Below are 20,083 nucleotides of genomic sequence, written 5' to 3'. Positions count from 1 at the left end.
CGGATCGGGCGACGTGCGCATGCGCTCCCGAGGGGAGCCGGGGGAGGGGGAGTAAGAACGGGAAGAGCCGCAGGTCAGCTATTTTGCACATGCGTAGACTGACCTACTCAGGCTTTGCCCATTTTCCACTCGCTAGTTGTGTCGTTCTGCGCATGTGTCTGCCAACGGCCCCCATGGTGAGGGGGTCTCGTGCTCAAATACCGGGCGGGCGGCGAGTGAGGTTCTACGCATGCGCAGCTTCTGGACGCTGTGGGAGATGTACTACTAGCGAGCGAGCGAGCAGCCGGGTCCGTGTGACTGAACGGAGGGAGGAGGCGAGAAGAGCCTGAGCTGGGCCTGGGCCGGGAGAGAGCGAAGCGTCGAGAACAGCTGCGGAGCTGAGGGGGCAGGCGGGGTGAGGGGGCAGGCGGGGCAGCCCGAGGCGGACCCTGGATGCGCAGGGGGCTGTGCAGCGGGGACAGACGGAGACTGCCAGTGACCCCATAGGTAGGAGGGATCTTGCCTTGTGCCTCAAGCAGCCATGGGGGAAAGGGGGAGTTGGGGTGACGCTTGGGTTGCCAACTTTCTGATCACACAAAACCAAACACCCTAGTCACACACCCCCTCCACACTCCTCCCTCTCATGGCTCACTCCCCTCACCCACTTCCACTGGGCATGGGAGGGGGAGAGGACTCGGGCTGGGGCACAAATGAGGGCTTTGGGGTGTGGGAGGGGGCTCTGGGCAGGGGTTTGGGGTGCAGGAGGGGACTCCAGGTTGGGGGTGGGGCCAAGGGATTTAGAATGGGGGAGAGTGCTGGGGGTTGGGGTGTGGGAGCGGGTGAGGGTTCTGGGCTGGGAGTGTTGGCTCTGAGGTGGGGCTGGGGATGAGGAGCTCAGAGTGTGTGTGGGGGGGGCTCTGGGCTGGGGCACAGGCTTAATTCTGGCAGCTCTGGGTCAGCGCCAGACCGGGAGTGCTAAGGCAGGTGTCCTGCCTGTCCTGGCACCGTGGACTGCACTGTGCCCTAGAAGCAGCTCGCAGCAGGTCTGGCTCCTGGGCGGAGGCATGCAAACAGCTCTGCACACTGCTCTTGCCCACAGACACCACCCTCCCCCCCCAGCTCCCAGTGGCTGGAGTGCAGAGCCAGTGCTTGGGGCAGGGGCAGCACACAGAGCCCCATGGCACCCCTGCCCCCCTCCCTCTGCCTAGGAGCCAAACCTGCTGGCTGCTTCTAGGGTACAGCGCAGTGTCAGAACAGGTAGAGACTAGCCTGCCTTAGCTGGGCAGCCCCACTGACTGGAGCTGCCAAAGTCTCTTTTCCACCGGTTGTTCTGGTCAAAAAAGGGACACCTCATCACCCTAGGTGAATCCCCTGGTGCTTTATGTTGTCATGTAGCCTGACAAGCATGAAGCAGCTCCTCTCTGATCCTGTGCAGCTCTGGGGCAGATGGTCTCTGGTGAAGTAAGGCCCCTTTCTGATGCACATTTGGCCACTCTGACTAAACCATCCCTGATGTGGGAATGAAAGAGGTAAAAGCAGAACAAGGTGGGAATGCTAGCTGCCACCAGGCAAAGGTGAGAGAGCGCTAGAGGACCCACATAGGTAAGGCTGTGGGAATCTTTGTTCCTCTTATGCTGTAGCTTTTCACACTCAGGTACAGACCATAAGAGCTAAATTTTCTCCCCCCAGCAAGAGTTTGAAGGAAATCACTCAAAGCTGATTGAAGAAGCTGGAGGAAAACCATTCCAGAGCTGTAGAAAAATACCACATTTGCTGGAGGTTGAAGTTTATGTCTCTACTTCAAACCTGATTTCCTGTGATATGTTAGAACTTGTCATGGACTGGTTTTTCCCCATGAAATCCGGAAGGGTTGATAAGGTTTAGGTTAGAATGAAGACGTTACTAATATTCAACTTAAGCACAAAAAGTTTATCAAGTCAGCATAGTACCTATTATTCTGTGTGTCAGCGCTCTGTAAATGGCATCCCTTGTACCACAATCTACCATAGAATTGTATGTCAGCCCATGTGCTGCTAGTTTTTTTTTTTGTCTTTAATTAAACAGGATGTTCCAGGCCTCCATCTCTTGAACTGCTGAATCTGGTCCTCATGACAATCAGCCTCATGACTCCTACTAAACCGCTGATCTGTGAGGGTAGATGCTACAAATAAGGTGACCAGACAGAAAGTGTGAACAATTGGGATGGGGGTGGGGGGTAATAGGCCTTTATATAAGAAAAAGCCCTAAATATCAGGACTGTCCCTATAAAATCAGGACATCTGGTCACCCTAGCTACAAAGGCCCCAAAATTACTATTTGTTTTTAAAACTAGCAACTTTGAGCTTTCATTCTTTACAAGGATATCATGCTTGGTCCTTCTCCATGCAACTAGTTGGTATCTTGTATCCCAAATAAATTATATGTACTAGTACAGCTGTGGATAAGAGAGCCCTGTCCATGAAAGTTGAAAAAATGCAAGAGAATGGGTGACCTATCAGAGAAAAAGAAACACTGGAGGGGGAAAAAAAGGAGGGTGGGGGCACATAATAGCTTGTTCATGCTATTGAGCCTTTTCTAAAATAAGTGTTTTCTGAGGCTTGTCTGCATGCTGTATAAAGAGGAGCCACAGTATTCAACGCCTTCACAGAGGACACAACCTAGATGGCATCACAAAGCTGATGGGATGTTTCTCATAGGTATAATATCAACATTATGGTTATCAATCAATTCAGGAAAGGGAAAAAGAGAAGAGGTAGCACCAAGTGGGAAAAAAAAAGTGTGCTTCACGCTTGGCAAAGAAAACCATACTTCACATTTGAGGATCTCAAAGGGCTTTACAAAGACAAAGTTATTCTCTAAATAATATCAAAATAGGGAAACTTCAGCACGGAGTTTAAATGACTTGCCTGGGGTTTTGAAAATTTGATTTTAACAAGCAGCTAAGAGCATACGTACTTTTAGAAAAGATACGAGAATTGGGGAGGGGGAATGACACTGCAATTGGCTGTACCAAGAAGACTGTACCATACAAAATCTGTGGAAGAGCACTAAAATGAGCCAAGTGTGAGTGAAAAATGCTTGGATCATCAAGGTGCAGGAGAAACCACAGGATAGCATAATCAACTACCCAGAAGTCTGGAATGACAAGTATAATTAAAACTAAGATTCCCAAGTTTTCTCTAGTGAAAAACTTCATTATGCCAAGAGCATGGTATCCAGGCAGAGATGCAAACTCCTGGGAAATTTTCTACTAAGAGGGAGAAAAACTATTGAGAAAGTAAACAGGGAAGTGTTGAAACTAGTGACCAAAGTATATTTGAAATAAACATACTGAAGAAAGACTGTGTTCACAGAAGGTATGGATTTCAAGAAAGCAAATATTGGGGAATTAAGAAACTTAGTGAATAATAGGTGATGTAAAGTATTAAAATTCACCAATGTGAAAGAAGGCTGAGGAATCTCAAGACTTCTTAATGGAGATTACAATTCCTCTGATGAAGAAGAAATGAGAAAAGAGAGGCAGTGAGTGTGGATGCACAAGACACTGATCCAAAGTAATGAGAAGCTGCAATGGAAACGGGAACAAAAGAAGACTGTACCATACAAAATTTCAAGGTAAAAGAAGAAAGCTGAGGGCAGCAAAACAAAAATACCACTGAACTTCATATTAAGAAGATATGTCTACACTAAGGGCAACATATTGAGTACAGAGACTGCATGCCCAGCTAGCACAAGTATAAATAGCAGTGAAGACAGTGAGGCATTGCTTAGGTGAATCGAGTACAGAAATGTCAGAACTCTTGCCACATGCCAGAGCAGTGCCTCCCATTTCTATGCTGCTATTTTTAGCACTGTAGTGGTCTGCAGCTTCCCGGCTGCTGGAGTCTTTTCCTGCACAGTGAAAGGCTCTGGCTGTGGGAGAGCAGTGGGAGTTCCTGGAGCCTTCCCTGCTGCCAGAGCCTTTCACTGCTGCGTGTCACTACATATACCCTGTACACCGCTGTAAGTGTGAACAAGGCTGAAGAGAATAAATTAAAAATACAAACATTTAAAAAGGCATTTTAATGAGCCTGCCTAAAGTGGCTGACCTACTGACCTACTTCTCAAAATTCTATCTTTAAACAAATGACTAGTATAGAAAAATAAATACAGACTTTATGAATATAGTGTAACCCCCCTTTCCTCCCTGTGTTACTTGGGAGCAGGCAACAGTCACCTGTGTGCCCGGGTGCCTGATGCTGTTGACAGTAAAGGAGATCCTGAGTATCCTAGTGATGATGATGGATAGGTGGGAATCCTCTATCCACCCCTCTGCTGCAGTCCTTTTACTTGTAAAGGAAATTAAAATTGGCGGTGCTTCGGCCTGGCTGGGCCCTGTACACACTCAATGGTGTGCCTTGGGAGCCTCCTGAAATAAATCTAAACTAATCCAAGCAATGAGTCTAACTCAAAAATACCAATTCTAAACAATATACACTTAGATTGGAGTTAACACATCTTTACTTAACAATTTAAGAAAACATGATAATACTGAGATTAAATGTCACCACTAATTTAAATCAGCAGAGGCCAGTTCAATAAATCAATTAACAAATACAGTTTACAGTAGTAAATGAAATTTATCTAACTTGCATTTACACTGCCCTCATTTACCCCACCCCTGAGTGAACTCTCCTCTGGATTTCAGAGGTCTAACCGCTTGCATGGGTGCGCCTGAGGATGTTGAAGCTGGGGACAGCAATGTGTTGGTTCAGTGAATCAGTCCAGGCAAGGCAACAGGAGGCAGAGCAATTCTAATTTGGAATCATTCCAAACTGCACAACCCCTCTGAAGATGGGAATTGTTTTAACCAGGTGTCAGCAACCTTGGGTCTGGTTACATAACAAGTCCATTCCACCTCTTCTCAGACCTAGACAACCCCTTACAGTCTCTTCACTGTCCCCCTTCCCTTGCAAGTATTTTCCCAAACAAGGGTGGTGCCTACTCACATTGCCTTCACTGGAGGCCCTCCTCAGTCAGTTCTGGGCACAGCAACAGCCTCTGCCCTGGCTCCAGTGAAGCCACCAACAGCCTCTGTGGCTCCCTGGTTGGTCAAAGCCCAAGCAGGCTCTCAGTGGCAGCTTCTGGCTTTCAATCAGCAGGTCCTGGTTTGGACAAAACTCCATCAAGCAATCTCAGCTCCTCTCCCCAAATGGAGCCCACTGCATGCTCTACCTGGCTAGACTATAAGAGGAAGTTAGTCTCTCTCTCTCTCTCTCGGCATTATGGGAATTGTAGTCTCCAAGGTTGGATTGCAGCACTCAGGATCTTCCCAACTGGAACACACCCAATTAAGTTCAGAGGCCCTTATAGTAAAGGGTGCCTACATTAACTATCAATAAAAGCATGTAAGGAAAGATGTGGGAAAACTGACTATACATAGTACTGTACAAATAAACAGGCGCAGATAATATGAATCTCAGGGATCTAAGAAGATTAACTAATGAATTTATTGAGCCAGTGGCAATTATTCTTATCAAATCTTGGAGGAGGAAGAAAATAGACAAATGCAGTAACAATCTTAAAGAGGGCAGTATAGCCACAGTCCTTATACTTATCATCCATTAAAGCTGATTTCTAGGACTCAGGAAAAAAAATCAGAACAAAAATAAAAATCTGCCAAACTAATAGCGTTAGGCACCTTAGAAATGCATGTAATAATCTGTAAACACCTTGGTGACACAGAAATCCAGGAAAAATATACAATCAAAACCAGGCAAAACAAACCTGATTGCTTTCTGTAATCAAATTAACAAAATTAATGAACATAGAAAACATAGACTATTTCTTCTATCTAGATTTTAGGAAAGAATTTAACAGAGTACCTCTCAAAATTGTACTTGAAAATGTAATTCAACATGTCTTGGATATAAGTACCATCCTACAAACTGAAATACATCTGAAAATAGTCCATAAGCAAATAACAATAAATGGCAATGTATCGCACTGGGGGAAGTGTCCAGAGAGGTGCTTCAAAGTACCTTTAAGACCTGGTTGCCTTTAACTTTCTTTGATGGATTAATGAACTTGAAGGGGTAATAAATAATAGTCAATTGGGAATAGCTGTAAACAATAATGAAGTAATATCAAGAGACCTAGAAAGATTAGAAAATGGGCAAGAAATAGTGCTGGGATTCAGTCTACAAAAATAGAGCCTAATACCGTCAGAGAGAAATAATACAAAACACAAATCCAACAGGGAAGGAGATGTTTCAGAAGCAGTAAGATGAGACCAGACCCAATGGTGACAGTGTATAGCAGATTAAATATGAACTTGCAATGGGCTGTTGTAGCAAAAATGTTTTTTTGTCTATATGTACAGTTATATCATGGAAGAGGGAGAGGAGAAAACCTTGGCTTTCAGAGGCTCTGAAATATTGCATTTAGTTCTGATCACCCTTAGTGCTAGAAAGATTAAGCAATCTGAAAAGAATTCAGAGAAAAAACTAAAAAAAAACGTAGGGGCTGGAGACACTAATTTGTGAGAAGATTAAAAGAATTAAATAAGCATAGCTCAGCTAACCAGTTACTAAGGCTATGTCTACACTGCGAGCAAGGGGTGTGATTCCCAGCTCATGTACACATACTTGCACTAGCTCTCATCAAGCAAGCACACTAGAAATAGTAGTGTAGCCACAGTAGCACATGCAATGGCAACATGGGCTGGCTGCCCTGAGTACTGTACCCTCAGGGTCCCAGCAGATTTGTATTTGGAGCAGCTAGTCTGTGCCTCTGCCTGACTATACTATGATTTTAGTGTGAAAATATGTGTACACTAGCTGGAAGTCACACCTCTAGCTCATAGCGTAGACATACACATTGTGTAGAAATATGGTAAGTTACAGGCTCTCCAATTTTTTCATTCTGCAGGTACCTTCGTAAGTGAGAGAATGGAAAAAGTTGGAGAGCCACTAACAATCATTCCCTGTTGGTTGTTTTTCAAAGTGTTGAATTCTGGTGACAACAGAGATGGGCTTTTCAGACAATAGTTTGAGAACCCTTGACATATTTGAAGGGCGGAAGCATCAAGGAAGGAAAGGAATCATATAGGATAGTCTTGTGGGACATAACTAGATATAAGGGGAAAGAGAAATGGGTACATTTTCAGGCATAATTTACTAACAATGAGATCAGTATGTGGACTGGTCTCCTTTCTAATTGCTGGTAACTGGACTCAGAGTCCCCACCCCTGTTCCACCTCTTCCCCCAAAGCCCTGCTCCCTTCTCTGCCTCTTCCCACAAGGCCCCGCCCCTGTTGCTCACTCCTCTTGCCTCCATCCCCATCACTTGCTGGATCGTCTCAAGGAGCCTGCTTGCAAGTAGGAGGCAGCCCCAGCTGAACAGAGGCTGGCACAAGTTAATGACCCAGCATCTCCTTCTGCCCCATAGTAAACAGATTTTGGTTTGAGTGTCATTTAGGGTTGCCAGGTCCCCTTTTTGACTGGACTTTCCAGTGAAAAAATGTGCACTTGGCAACCCTAAATGGTACACAGACACAGAAACCATAATGTGTAGCAATGACGCGTAGCCAGATGGGTAGCAATGCTATGATCTCCCAATGGAATCCCATTCTGTGAGACAGTTAAAAGAGCACTGCATAAAACTCCTGAATGCCCATGAACAATCTTACATCACTGGAGGTGTAATCAAGATAGCCTGATGGGTGGGTCTATTCTCCCTCTCTCATGTCTGTGAAATGTGATAATGTCTGTGTGCGCCTTCCTCTTGTGTTCCTAATACACTAAATAAATGTTACTAACACACAAAAACAACTAATGCGCCAGTTTCTGAAACAAGAAACTTAAAATTAAGAAATCAGGTATTCAGTGTAATGTATTTTCTCTTTATTATAATTAAGCATGCATGTTAACAGTTGGATAGCAGCAGGTGTGAGTGGGAAGGACACTAAACTAGGATCATGTGGGGAAATTAGCAAGTGCATACATAATATATTCACTCCATTTGCAATCTCTGAGAATATGGAGGTGTTTTATTTTCCAATGGTGTTTGAAAAGACTGTCAGAAAACTATTAGGGTCTGTCAATGGTTACCCTGTTCCTAGGTCACCACTTCCTGATTTGCAGAGTTGCTGAGGTTGGCAGGAAACTTGTTTTATAGTACTTTCTCCTAGCAGCCTCCCTTGAGAAGAGCCACCGGTGAACATGTGACACAGCTACCAGGCTGTTGCAAAGCATCAGGATTACAATTCAGTGTTTAAAGTATGCTTCTCATTAGCATTGTCATTAAATGATAATCTCTTTATATCCCAGCACTTGACATGGGGAACAGGATAATCAACGGGGTTGCGATTCAATGTTAGTTGTTTAGGAATAGAACCTGGTATTATTATTATAATTATGAATAACCTGTTGCATTCCTGAAGCTTAAAAAGGTTTGCATTTATTCAATAAACAGAAAAAGTATGTATGCTGATAGACATGGGTCTTCTATGAAAAAGCTAGCATTAAAAGGGCAATCTAATAAGAAAACTCTCAGCTGTTTCTTACCATCTAAATGTGGACCAGCTAAAGGCCATATGCGCAATTTGCATCCATCTGGATCAAGATGGTGAATTGTATGACTGTACCAGTAATCTACAGAGGCCACAAAGGCAAGCGAAACCCACCTTACCGATTCCAGTGAGCTATATTTTGGCCACCTCTGAGTCAAATAGTTAGGAATTAAACTCAGGCCCACATTTTTCAGAAAACAGCATATGGTATTGTATGCACAAAAAATGTGCTCAACTGCATATCTAATTTATGCATATAATTAATTACATCAACTGCAAGTGCAAATGACAAGCTGTGGTGTGTGTAAATAGTTGTACACACAAATGAGGTGCATAGATGTGCATCTGTTTTCTGGACATTTGGATTTCAGCTTCTACATGTTAGTATATATTGATTAAAGCAAGGCTGAGAGTCAGCCTGCTAGGTTCTTGCCCCAGCTCAGCCACTGTCGGACCACGTGACCTTGGGAAAACTGTTTCACTTTGCTGTGCTTAATTTCCTCCCTCTGTAAAATGAATTGAATTACTTACATAGTTAATAAGGGTGTCAAGAAGTTTAATGTTTCTAAACTGCTGAGATCCTCAGGTTAAAGGTGCTATGAAAGTAGTATTCATGCAATTGTATTCCTTAATGATATCAGAAGATATTTTTGAAATTGCAATATTTAAAATTTTAGGGTTGTACTTAGTTAAAAGAAACACCTGTTAACTTCCACAGCACAATTTAGTTATTTTGGTACTTCTCTTTATAAATACATATCTATTTTATAATTGGATCTTTCTACTATCTAGTGACATGTTAACCCACATGTTGAATATTCCTCTCCTGATACACTTGCATGTTTGGGGTAAGTGAGACATTTCTGAGAGAAATTTTGCAAATCATAAGATCAACAAGTAGGCCTCTGGACCTTGCATAGAAGAAAATAATAAACAAAACTATTCTGAGCTTTATGCAGCACGGTGCTTGTGGGCCTTTTGGGATGCCATGCTTACTGGGAGCTACAGAACAATCTCATTGCTTCATTCAGATTAGTGTATTTTCTAAGGTAGTCCTTTACACAGAATGAGCTCACACGTACAGATACAAATTTTAAATCTCAGATATAAAATATACCTTCTGTATTAAGCAGATGTTAGAATTAAAGGATTCAGCAAACCCTAGATTGCTCCAATTTCATTTTATTTATACTGAATTTTACATATTAGTACTTAATTTTTATTAGAATAATCCTTCTTAGTTTTCATTCACTCATGCCTAGGGGGAAGCTCTTCCAGTTCCTGGTACTGAAGGGAGGAGGATACCAGCAACTGTTCCAGGAGAAACATGGAACTATGAGCTTGGGTCTTGGCCAGCAAATCAAGGAAGATCTACTATAAGTACCTTTTCCCTTAGACTTTTTAAAATGTTACATCTGTGCCTGCTCTGGTACTGATCCAGAATCTTACATTTTAAATTTAATGTGGCTACTATGCGATCCACAATGTCATGGAACTGGAAAGCATCTTCAGAGGGGGAGGACACAGAAGCTATGCCCACAAACTCATAGGATGATACATCTGGATCAAAGTCTTATCCATTTATTCCTGTTCAAAAAGAGTAGCGATCTCCTTATCCTCTTCTTCAGAAACGTATCAGTTTCTACCATCTGAGCTACCAACGGATATGGAAGAACCGGATCTGAGAACTGTTGAGTAACCAGATCCTTAACAGATTAAACTTCACCTCTCCATCCATAAGGAGGTTGACCCAGTAACTGTGGTGGTGGACTCCAACAGGGACTTGAAGACCAGAGCTGCCAGTCTCTTCCAGCAGGGATCTGGAAATATACCATAGGAGGAGCAAAAGTATAAGGAGACATAACTCAGGACAAATTAGGTCTCTTGATTCTTCCTCCATCATCCTCTATCCTCCATCTCAGATCCACTATGGATCCCACTGGAGACAGCAGTGGAACCTTAGGGTGAAAAGAAATAAAGGATGAGAAAGATCTGTCTGTAGGAGTCTTAAGAGGAGGCGACATAAAAGGGTCAGGAAAAAAACTGTCTATCTCCTCTGATTTTCTCCCCTTTTCAAGTGACAATGAAGCAAACTGTGGAACTGAGGAAGACTGAGGAATGTTTAGAGCAGGTCTGCACTTAAAATGCTGCAGCTGAGCTAAGAGGCAGCTCCACCTCCCCAAGAGGCAGTTGCTATGTCATTGGGAGATCAGGGCTAGGTCAGTTTTACTGTCCCTCAGGGTTGGGGATTTTTCACACCCATGAGCGATACAGTCATGCTTATCTAATTTCCTAATGTAGACCTGGCCTTAGGTGCAGGAAGATGGTCATCAGCCACAATTGTTAGCTGAGGAAGGTCCAGATTTCAAAGTCAGACTCTTAGAGGCTAGGTCAGACTCAGACAGATTCAGTAAGTCTGGCATGCTGGATCTGGCATTGCTAACAGTCGCTGTCTTCTCCTTCAACTGCTTCTTCGGAACCAATACAGTCAGAATCAATATGGCTTTAGGTTCCTTAGCAGGCCATCAACCCTTTTCTATCAATGGTGCCTTCAAAGCCTTGACGTTTTAGCTAAAGGATCAGAAACTGGAACTGATAAAGAACCCAATGACTTGGAACTCAACCTTGCTAAAAGAAGCCATCAAAGCCAAATCAGGCCTAGTAGTTTTCAGATCCAGTGATCTTCCAGAACCGGTTGATTTAGCAGCCAGAGATTCCTTGAGCAGCAGCAGTGTCTGTTCTGCCTCTTCTTAATCTGGGAATGAAAGTCCGGCAAATAGAACACCCATACAAAAAGCATCCTGCCAGGCATGTAAGGCACCTCATGCGTTTATCTGACACCAGGATGACAGCTGGTAATGAAACATCTCTCTTAAAGCTAAGCTTCTTCTTCTTCTGCAGTTCCTCCATAACACATGGAATTGCCTTATGAAAGTTATATTAAACTATCTATATTCTACTGTACATAAATTACCTTATACTAAAACTATACTAAGAACAACAGCTATAACAAGGCACTATAACTGGAGAAACTCCGGATCTGAAGGACCAGCACAGTTCATTTCCGTCTGGCACAGCAGGTGAAAGGAACTGAGACGGTAGAGAGAGAGAAGCACCCCCTTATATAATCTTTCCCCTAGAACATTAAAAAACACCACAGGGAAAGTCAAATGGGGCTCATGTGTGCTCCAACAGGCACTGCTTGGAGAAGGTTCTTCTGTTGGGCACAACAATGTGGCAAAATACCCCACAAGTGGGAATATGCAGAGCCACTCAGAGAAGAAGCATGTGTCAGTACTATCTGGCTCATACTGGAACAACTAATATGTCTGGGTTCTATCTTTTTCACCACAGGTGGGATTAAAGGAATCAATGAGAATATATAAGCTTTCTCTATGTTCTGCTCTCAACCAAAATACATGGGTGATAGTCTGTCCATCCCTGCTCTGAAGCAGAACAAGAGAAACTTTGCTGTTTGACAGGAAGAGGTCTATAGATGGACAGTGCCACTTCTTGAATAGAGAGGTAGTCAGGAGTACTGGCTAGCAGAGGGGATGGTGCTGCAAACGTTTCTACTGGTCTGGGAAGCAAATACAACAACATAGTTGTCATATGAGAGACAGAAAGGTGAGGAGGAGTCTTATGGCTGATCTGTTAAATCACCCCAGACTCTCAAGGGTAAGAGGAAAGACCCTGCCAGTAAGACTACATAGGAAGAGAGACTGAGGTGGGATACCTCAAGAGACTACAGCAACTGAAGGAGAACAAGAGCCCTGGGATGTCCCTCTCTGCTATACAAGCTGTCCCAATAAGCCTCTCAGTTTTCCCCAGGAAGTTCCAAAACTGACCAGGACAACCCATGGAACTGAGATCTCAGCTAAGGCTGACTCTCTGGACCAGAAGAGTGTGCAGGCAAGGGCATGACTATATGTTCCAGTAATGGAACACTGGCTACATATGAAGGAGAGGAAGTTGGGATCCTAGAGATCAACAATAGACAGAGCAAGAGAAGCCCTTGACACCATGGTACCAGGGCAGACAGCTCATCCACACAGTCTTTGGACTAATTGGGATGTTTTTTCTTCTGGGAAGGAGCCATAGGTGGTGGGTGAACCACTGGCTCCAGAGCACCGGGAGGACAGGCAGCGCGGCCCCAGCCCCAGCTAGGGCCATGATGGCACAGGGGAAGAGACAGCCACCCACAGAGCAGGAAGCAGCCAGAGGAGGACTGGGGGCGGAGTGTGGGTGGGGTCAGACCTGGCAGTTTTGGGAGGCTCAGCCTCCCCCAGCCTATCATACCTGCTGCCCATGGAAGGAGTTAAGAACTCCATAACAGAGGACCCTTGAGCACTTCTTTCTCTCAGGTTTTGAGGGCAGCCAGCGAGGCACTGTAGCATCTTCTAAATGCACATGGGATAAGAGGGAATGTCCTCTCATACATTGTTAACTGGTTAAAAGATAGGAAACAAAAGGTAGGAATAAATGGTCAGTTTTCAGAATGGAGAGAGATAAATAGTGGTGTCCCCCAAGGGTCTGTACTGAGACCAGTCCTATTCAACATATTTATAAATAACCTGGAAAAATGGGTAAACAGTGAGGTGGCAAAATTTGCAGATGATACAAACCCCACAGTATTCTTGCCAGCAAGTTAAAGAAGTATGGATTGGATGAATGTACTGTAAGGTGGATAGAAAGCTGGCTAGATTGTCGGGCTCAACAGGTAGTGATCAACGGCTCAATGTCTAGTTGGCAGCCGGTATCAAGCAGAGTGCCACAGGGATCGGTCCTGGGGCCAGTTTTGTTCAACATCTTTATTAATGATCTGGATGATGGGATGAATTGCACCCTCAGCAAATTCACAGATGACACTAAGATGGGGGGAGAGGTAGATACACTGGAGGGTAGGGATAGTGTCCAGAATAACCTAAACAAATTGGAGGATTGAGCCAAAATAAATCTGATGAGGTTCAACAAGGGCAAGTGCAGAGTCATGCACTTAGGAAAGAAGAATCCCATGCACCGCTACGGGCTGGGGACCGACTGGCTAAGCAGCAGTTCTGCAGAAAAGGACCTGGGGATTACAGTAGATGAGAAGCTGGATATGAGTCAGCAGTGTGCCCTTGTTACCAAGAAGGCCAACGGCATATTGGGCTGTATTAGTAGGAGCACTGCCAGCAGATCGAGGAAAGTGATTATTCCCCTCTATTTGGCACTGATGAGGCCACACCTGGAGTATTGTGTCCAGTTTTGGTCCCCCACTCCCCCTCCACCACCACTACAGAAGGGATGTGGACAAATTGGAGAGAGTTCAGCAGAGGGCAATGAAAATGATTAGGGTGCTGGGGCACACTTACAAGGAGAGGCTGAGGGAACAGGGGTTATTTAGTCTGCAGAAGAGAAGAGTGAGGGGGGATTTGATAGCAGCCTTCAGCTACCTGAAGGGGGGTTCCAAAAGGGCTGGAGCTAGGCTGTTCTCAGTGGTGGCAGATGACAGAACAAGGAGCAATGGTCTCAAGTTGCAGTGGGGGAGGTCTAGGCTGGATATTGGGAAACACTATTTCACTAGGAGGGTGGTGAAGCACTGGAATGGGTTACCTAGAGAGGTGGTGGAATCTCCATCCATAGAGGTTTTTAAGGCCCGGCTTGACAAAGCCCTGGCTGGGATGATTTAGTTGGTGTTGGTCCTGCTTTGAGCAGGGGTTGGACTAGATGACCTCCTGAGGTCTCTTCCAACCCTAATATTCTGTGATTCTATGAAAACTACTCAAAAGAGTTAAGACCCAAGCAGACAGTTAAGAGCTACAGAAGGATCTCTCAAAACTGCGTAATTGGGCAACAAAATAGCAGATGAAATTCAATATTGATAAATGCAAAGTAATGCACGTTGGAAAACATAATCCCAACTATACATATAAAATGATGGGATCTAAATTAGCTGTTACCACTCAAGACAGAGATCTTGGAGTCATTATGGATAGTTCGCTGAAAACATCCACTCAATGTGCAGCAACAGTCAAAAAAGCGAACAGAATGTTGGCATCATTAAGAAAGGGATAGATAATAAGACAGAAAAATATCATATTGCCACTATATAAATCCATGGTACGCCCACATCTTGAATACTGCATGCAGATGTGGTTGCCCCATCTCAAAAAAGATATATTGGAATTGGAAAAGGTTCAGAAAAGGGCAACAAAAATGATTAGGGGTATGAAACGACTTCCATTATAGGAGCGATTAATAAGACTGGGACTTTTCAGCTTGGAAAAGAGATGACTAAGGCATAGGCGCCAACTTTCCCTGATGCCGGTGGGTGCTCGCACCCCCTCCCACCCTAACTCCACCCTTTCCCCGCCCCTGCCCTCCCCCCATTCCAAACCCTTCCCCAAAGTCCTCCGCCCCCTCCCTGCCCCTATTGGACCCCTTCCCCAAATCCCCACCCCAGGCCCACCTCTTCCCCCGAACGCGCCGCGTCCCCCCTCCTCTCCCCACCCTCCCAGCCACGTGAAACACCTGTTCCACAGCGCAAGCGTTGGGAGGTAGGGGGGAATAGTGGGCACGTGGCATGCTCAGGGGAGGAGGCGGCGGTGAGCTGGGGTGGGGAGGGCAGGGCGGAGAGCTGCCGGTGTGTTTTTCCCCCATGGGTGCTCCAGCCCCAGAGCACCCACGAACTCGGTGCCTATGGACTAAGGGGGGATATAAGAGGTCTATAAAATCATGACTGATGTGGAGAAAGTAAATAAGGAAGTGTTATTTACTTCTCATGACACAAGAAATAGAGGTCACCAAATGGAATTAATAGGCAGCAGGTTTAAAACAAACAAAAGAAAGTATTTTTTCAAACATCACACAGTCAACCTGTGAATGCCTTGTAAGAGGATGTTGTGAAGGCCAAGACTATAATAGGGTTCAAAAAAGAACTAGATAAATTCATGGAGGATAGGTCCATCAGTGGCTATTAGCCAGGATGGGCAGGGATGGTGTCCCTAGCATCTGTTTGCAAGAATTTGGGAATAGGTGATAGGGAATGGATCACTTGATGATTCCCTGTTCTGTTCATTCCCATTGGGGCACCTGGGATTGGCCACTGTCGGAAGAGGATACTGGGCTAGATGGACCTTTGGTCTGACCCAGTATGGCCGTTCTTACGCACTTGAGACTTTGGAGGCTGTCTCAAACGGTAAGTCTACACTGCAATTAGACACCTATGGCTGCACATGCCAGCTGACACAGGCTCGCAGGGATTGAGCTGCAGGGCTGTTTTATTGTGGTGTAGACATTCTAGCTTGAGCTTTGTTACCTCCCACCTTGCAGAGTCCTAAAGTCCGGGCTCCAGCCTGAGCCCAGACATCTACACTGTAGTTAAACATCCCCGCAGCCCAAGGCCAGTGAGCCCAGGTCAGCTGGCAAGGGCCATCTGCGAGTTTTTAATTGCAATGTAGACATACCCAAAGTCTTTGCACTGATAGCCTCATGGCATGGCACCAGCGTCTTTTTGACTATGGAAGATCCTGGTACTGGGGGAGGTGCAGGGATGGGGGTGGGGGTTAGCTGCACTGGCTTAATCCAACACAACAAAGCTCTCCAGTACCAATGGAATCTGGTGTCAGTGTAACCTACACACCTCCTGGGTGTGGTGTTCTGTTCCATATAGTGGCACTGAGCCCACTTACAGAGTGAGATAAAAGGAGTCTGCTTTACAGCCTTAGCTACCAGACAGCTGGCTTTTAGCTCATGCGGTAGAGGCTCATGCACTAAGCTGCAGAGACAACTGGGGTCTGTCAGGGTTACATCAGCACAGAAGTGAGTATCTGCTTAGGACCAGGTTTCTTCAGTACTCAGGAAAGACCTGGACCAATGGGATCCTTAGAAGACAATATCTGCTTCTGCACTAATAAAGTTCTGGGACTGGAAGGCTCTCTCCTCTAAGCCAGTGTGGTCTCATGCCTATTGAAGACTAGGCACTGAAGCCATGGACTTGATCTATCTAATTGTGGCTCCCAAGATTATTATTATATATATTATGGTAGTGCATAGGAGCCACAGTCAGGGATCAGGATCCCATTGTGATTGGTGCTGTACAAACACAGGACACATAGGGTCCCTGCCTCCAAAGAGTTTACAATCTAAACTGACCCTTTGTCTCTTCTCAGGGACAGGAGGCTGTTCCAGAACTGATCCTGTGTCTGGACTCAGACTCTGGGGAAGGCACAGAGCCACCTGTGGCTATCAGTGTGGGCTTGAGGTATGATGGTCCTATGCATCAAACACTAATCCAAGGAATGAACTTCTTCTGGCAGCATGGGTACTAAGGCATGCACACTTGCCTCCAGGAACATACATGATGCACCCTGCTTAAATCCATCATTGTTATCTGGATCTTTGACGATCCTGCATCTGGGGGAAAAATGAATTATGTAATATTGCAAGCTAACACTAACTAGTTAGCTAACTATAATACAACTTAATAAATAAGGAGATTGGGATTTTTAAAAAAATAACAGAAATCTCTCCAGGCAGAGAGAAACAACCCCTATACCCACAACTGACCATGGGAAAGAGAGGAACAAATGGTTCGGTGTGCACATCCCTTCTGGGTTTTGTGATTATTTTTTATTAATTTTCCTAAAGAAACATAAAAAATACAAATAGATAAATGACACACAGCTTGTATATGTTACCAAATAGTCCACATTTCATACTATATCCAAGAAAATTGTGTAATTATGCAACTTTACAATTTGTCAAAGCTGCAAGACCAGACAATATTACACAGCCATAACATGTTAGGGGTGGGGATAACAATAAAAAAACACAAATAGGCAAACAAAGGAAAGAGAAGGTGGGTGGCAAGAAGAGGGAAGGAAAAAGCAGAGAGGCCAAGTGGAATGCAAATAGCTCAAATAATATCAGGCTTCACCATTCTTTATCCAAATGTATCAAGAGACAGGGTCCAAATTTCTTCATATAATTCATGTGAAAATTTCAAAATTCATATAATTGCTGTCTACATCAATAAGCAATACTTTCTTTTGCTGCTAACTCAGACAGGTCCAAATACACTGCTCCTCCAGTTTTGTAAAATCATGCACTTGGTAATCACTCCAGGCCTCAAGTACCAAAGTCTTGTGGAGGAGTTAAACCCAGGGTAGTAGGTACATAACCTATAGGGTGTTATTTTTAGCTGAGGTTTGGTAGCTGAAGCCAAGCACTATTTTCACTCTCATGTCCATCTCTCTGCTTAGCTGCCTGACTCTTAGACAGTCCCATAACATATGCAGCCAGGTTCCTTTTTCTTTATTGCAGCACCAACAAACATTAGAGGACAAGGCCCATTTTTTCCATAATCTCTGTGGCATCCAAGACATTTTGAATAGAATTTTTTGTTGTATCTGGCATAGCCCAAGATCCACAGAAGCATCTGTAACATGCCCTGCCATTGGGGTTGTTTTAAGGGCTGTGATAACTCTCCACATTTTCACAAAGAACTCCAGATCACTAGAGTTACTCGTAATTAATAAAGCATACCGAGTAGACATGGGTCAGGGGACTTTATGAAGCATTTCTAAGATTCTTTCCTGGGTGTCTGGCTGGTGAGTCTTGCCCACCTGCTCAGAGTTTAGCTGATCACCATATTTGGGGTCGGGAAGGAATTTTCCTCCAGGGCAGATTGGCAGAGGCCCTGCGGGTTTTTCGCCTTCCTCTGCAGTATGGAGCACGGGTCATTTGCTGGAAGATTCTCAGCATCTTGAAGTTCTTAAACCATGATTTGAGGACTTCAGTGGCTCAGATACAGGAGTGGGTGGGTGAGATTCTGTGGCCCGTGATGTGCAGGAGGTCAGACTAGATGATCATAATGGTCCCTTCTGACCTTAAAGTCTATGAGTCTATAATTCTATGATTCCCAGTAGCTCCTGGGCCTCAGCCAGTCCTAGGGCATCTGGACCAAACTGATATATTAGTAAGTGTTTAGTTGTAAATAGTGGTAGGCAGGTCATATTGTTGCTTTAGTATTAGAAAAGAGACAAATCCCTCATCCCTGACTAATTGGGAAATCCATATGATGGATTGAGCATTGGTCCGCTAAACCCAGGGTTGTGAGTTCAGTCCTTGAGGGGACCACTGAGGGATCTGGGGCAAAAATCAGTACTTGGTCCTGCTAGTGAAGGCAGGGGGCTGGACTCAATGACCTTTCAAGGTTCCTTCCAGTTCTAGGAGATTGGTATTATTATTTTATTTTATAGTTTCCCTGAGAAGGAGCTGAGAAGGAGCATTGCTATAGCTGATTCACTAGCTGGCTGAGCTGTTAATTTGTTCCTCTTTGAATGTTTGCTTTTTAGCTGTTGTCAGTATATTTTGCTGTTGTAAAATTGAATATTGGGAGTTCTTAAAGCTATACCTTATATACAACTATCTGTCACAATTAATGTTTCCTTTCATCTGTTTAGTTTATTCCAGTCTCATCAAAACCTCTTGTTGTGCGAATATACAAACGACCCTTACAGATGGAAACCTGAATTTTGAAAGGCAGGTGCTTAAAGTTAGCACCTAAATCAAGCCATTTTATTTTCATGCAGCTTCCATAAGTTTCAGAGGAAGTTATGGGTGTGGTCACTTCTGCTGAGGTAGCTAAAGATGGACTCAACTGCCTAATTTTAGGAACCTAAGTTTGAAAAATTTGGCCATGGTATTTTTTTCCTCGTTGAATGTACAGCTCCAACATTTTTTTTAACTTTGTCCTTAAACAATATATAGCTTGATTTTCTCAAGATGCACTAACCTAAGTGAGGCTAATGTACACATTTGCATTATGGGGTATTAGAAGTTTAGCTTTATAAGCAAGATAATCAAATTAAAACCCCAAATCTGTCTGTATTAGAAATGAGGGGACATTAACTTTTGACATAGTACAGTGGAACCTGCACAGGAGTCTACCCTTATTAGGCATCTCCCTGTCTTAAAAGACTATGCCAAAATATCCACAAATATACTGAGTATACCTCTGCCCCTTCTTACTAAGCTGCCTCCACGAAGCAAGCAACTTTTTGCCAAATACCTGAAGTCACTTAAGACATATTTCACTATACATAAAATGAGGAAATAAGAAATGTTACCTTCTGAGGCTATGAAGTACTTTGAGAAAATAATCTTAGCACATTTTATTAAATTAATGTAAACGTTTCTGATCAAACATATTCTTCTGTAAATTCAGACTTCCAGGGAAAATTGTTGACTATTGTTAATTGCTGAGTTCCTTTTATAAAGGAGGAAATAATTTTTTTTTTTTAAATCACCTGGAAAAGAGCAGTTGTGACATATCTTAGAACAGTATTTCAGGGCCCCCTCATTAATCAAAGGAAAACCAGAGTTAGTGAAAATTATTTGCAAGATGCTTCCCCTGTCTGTATAATACAATGCTGATTGTCTTGTGATGAAGAGGTCAATTTTTTTTAATCGTTCCAAAATAAAATAACTGTTTTCTTCTCAATCATGTTCTCAAACTTTTTATAAATTGGATCCAGCTATTAACAATATTTGCCAACTTGAAGAGAG

The 20,083-nt window shown here is 44.0% G+C and overlaps 1 long non-coding RNA gene across 4 annotated transcripts; it reads left to right on the top strand.

The window, feature by feature from the left end:
• The first annotated feature begins 81 nt into the window (after positions 1–81).
• Positions 82–19,983, top strand: LOC123349424. 4 transcript variants are annotated; one of them, XR_006573534.1, is made up of 4 exons: positions 82–486; positions 2,044–2,151; positions 16,684–16,775; positions 18,979–19,983. It is a non-coding gene; the product is annotated as an uncharacterized LOC123349424 (long non-coding RNA). The 4 variants fall into 4 exon arrangements; XR_006573531.1 differs by lacking the exon at positions 18,979–19,983 and having other exon boundaries at positions 86–486; positions 16,684–18,219; XR_006573532.1 differs by lacking the exons at positions 16,684–16,775; positions 18,979–19,983 and adding an exon at positions 6,889–9,254 and having other exon boundaries at positions 86–486.
• The last annotated feature ends 100 nt before the right edge of the window (positions 19,984–20,083 follow it).

The sequence above is a fragment of the Mauremys mutica genome, chromosome 14 (genome assembly GCF_020497125.1).
Source record: "Mauremys mutica isolate MM-2020 ecotype Southern chromosome 14, ASM2049712v1, whole genome shotgun sequence".
NCBI lineage: Eukaryota > Metazoa > Chordata > Testudines > Geoemydidae > Mauremys > Mauremys mutica.
The sequence above is the reverse complement of the archived record's forward strand: the minus strand, read 5'-3'. Positions and strand labels throughout refer to the sequence as shown.